The sequence below is a fragment of the Camponotus vicinus genome, unplaced genomic scaffold (assembly GCF_025532165.1).
Source record: "Camponotus vicinus isolate PSW18456_S1 unplaced genomic scaffold, iyCamVici1.0 SCAF_15, whole genome shotgun sequence".
Lineage (NCBI taxonomy): Eukaryota > Metazoa > Arthropoda > Insecta > Hymenoptera > Formicidae > Camponotus > Camponotus vicinus.
The window spans coordinates 102,501-105,000 of record NW_028141951.1 but is presented as its reverse complement, the minus strand read 5'-3'; the positions used below and the strand labels follow the sequence as shown (position 1 = coordinate 105,000).

General features: G+C 56.7%; 2 non-coding genes across 2 annotated transcripts in view; both read left to right on the top strand.

The window, feature by feature from the left end:
* Positions 1-117, top strand: part of LOC145965880 (5.8S ribosomal RNA) — a 155-nt gene extending 38 nt beyond the window's left edge. Inside the window, exon 1 of the ribosomal RNA XR_014436848.1 lies at positions 1-117. This exon is cut by the window's left edge and continues 38 nt beyond it. This is a non-coding gene — a ribosomal RNA (5.8S ribosomal RNA).
* A 1,217-nt stretch (positions 118-1,334) lies between these two features.
* LOC145965901 (large subunit ribosomal RNA) overlaps positions 1,335-2,500 on the top strand; it is a 4,073-nt gene continuing 2,907 nt past the window's right edge. The window contains exon 1 of the ribosomal RNA XR_014436869.1: positions 1,335-2,500. This exon is cut by the window's right edge and continues 2,907 nt beyond it. This is a non-coding gene — a ribosomal RNA (large subunit ribosomal RNA).

The window sequence follows — 2,500 nt, the reverse complement described above, 5'->3', positions numbered from 1 at the left end:
ATGAACGCAGCTAATTGCGCGTCAACTTGTGAACTGCAGGACACATGAACATCGACATTTCGAACGCACATTGCGGTCCACGGATACAATTCCCGGACCACGCCTGGCTGAGGGTCGTTTTAACAAACCTAAACTGCTTGCGCCCTTACGCAAGCTGACGAGCCACGGCGTAGCCGTGAAACGACGAAATGTCGTCGGCTGTCGTCGCTGTGCCCCCGTCGCATTGCGTAAACGGCGTACGAGCGATCGTTGGACGTTCGCCCGAGAGAGACTAGAGCCTCTTTGTCACCCTCCCAGTATGTATTGGCGACGGGTTCGACGAGAGGCCGTCGTCGATTGGCGTCGTCTGAAATGACACCGAAGGTGTGTGCAGCGAGAGGAGTTATAAAGAGGAGGAGAGAGGCGCGCGTGTACGCACAAAGCGTTTAAAGGATAGCGAAGCGCGCGCGAGCGGCGCCCGGAGGCTGTCGAATGATATGGAGAGAGTTGTCGGCGGAGATATACACAACGACGACACACGAGAGAATATGCGAAAAGTTTAAGCGAGAGGAACGACGACGAACGACGCGCGACACTCGAATGATCTCGCTCTCTACGAGTGATCTCGTAGTTGGCGAATAAAATGCAAAAAGAAAGCGGCGCAGCAGCACATTCTGCTGCGTCCGTCTTTCTAGCGCGTCGTTGTCTCTTCCGATCGCGTCGTCGCGCTGTGCGACTCTCTCTCGGTCTCTCGGTGCGCCAGCGCGCTCGCGCGATACCGCGCCTTTTATTACACGCGAGGCTTCGCCTCCTATCTCGCGGCGCGAGATACCTTACGGTAAAAATATATGGAGAAGGGAAACCGCGGCGCGCGCACAGTCGTCGTCCGGCGGTACGCGGAGGGAGAGAAATTGCGAGAGAAATCCACCCTTAAAAAAGCGGATGAATCGCGAGCCGACCGCGTGTCCGAGTCCACGAAATTTTCGAACGAAGATTGTGACCGGCACGCGTCGTCGTGTACTCGTCGAATCGATTCCATACCGCGCCCGTTATATATATACACGCGCGCGCGCGCATCATAATTACGCCGCGCCGTGTTATTATAATCGTGGAAGTTAGAGGGACGGAAGAAAAGAAGCGCAAAACGATATTATAATATATCTATCTCCTCTCTCGCGTCCCCGCGAAACAAGACTAGATTGTGCCGCGCGCGCAATATCGGTCGGTGCGTTACCGCTAACAATAGTAGTAGTTAACAAACAATAATGATACTACTTAGCGCAATAACTCCACCACCGCACACTCCCTCTATCTCTCTATATCACTTTGTAGAGAGTTTCTCTACAAAACTCTGACGACCTCAGAGCAGGCGAGATTACCCGCTGAATTTAAGCATATTATTAAGCGGAGGAAAAGAAACTAACTAGGATTTCCTCAGTAGCGGCGAGCGAACAGGAAAGAGCCCAGCACCGAATCCCGCGGTTCCGCCGCAGGGAAATGTGGTGTTTGGGAGGATCCGCTTATCCCGAGGCGTCGCGTCGCGTCCAAGTCCATCTTGAATGGGGCCACTTACCCGTAGAGGGTGCCAGGCCCGTAGCGACCGGTGCGCGTCTCGGGAGGATCTCTCCTTAGAGTCGGGTTGCTTGAGAGTGCAGCTCTAAGTGGGTGGTAAACTCCATCTAAGGCTAAATACGACCACGAGACCGATAGCGAACAAGTACCGTGAGGGAAAGTTGAAAAGAACTTTGAAGAGAGAGTTCAAGAGTACGTGAAACCGTTCAGGGGTAAACCTAAGAAACCCAAAAGATCGAACGGGGAGATTCATCGTCAGCGGCGCTGGCTTCGCGTCGGTGGGCGATGTCCCGCGGAGTCCTCGCGGCTCGCGCGCGGGCACGCTACCGTGCGCCGATGTCCGGCTGTCGTCGTCGTGCACTTCTCCCCAAGTAGAACGTCGCGACCCGCTGGGTGTCGGTCTACGGCCCGGGTGCGGTGACTGTCGCGTCGCCGGTAAAACGGCACGCGACAAACCCTCGGTCGCCCGGCCGGCTGCTCGGCGGTACGCGCAAGGTATCAGGCCGCACTTCTACACGGTGCGTCGAGGCCGTCGCAAGCGCGCGCCACGGTACTCGGAGGTTACGGACTTTGCGCCGTCCCCGGTCCTGGCCCGCTGTTGGTTAAAGTACGGATCACCTTCGACAGGCCTGCGAACGTCTCTCTCACGGGGGACGGATACCGGTCGGCGACGCTACTGCTTTGGGTACTCTTAGGACCCGTCTTGAAACACGGACCAAGGAGTCTAACATGTACGCGAGTCATTGGGACTTGTCGCGAGACCTAAAGGCGTAATGAAAGTGAAGGTCGGCCCTGGCCGTCGACCGAGGGAGGATGGGCCGCGTCGCGATGCGGCCTCGCACTCCCGGGGCGTCTCGTTCTCAACGCGAGAAGAGGCGCACCCAGAGCGTACACGTTGGGACCCGAAAGATGGTGAACTATGCCTGGTCAGGACGAAGTCAGGGGAAAC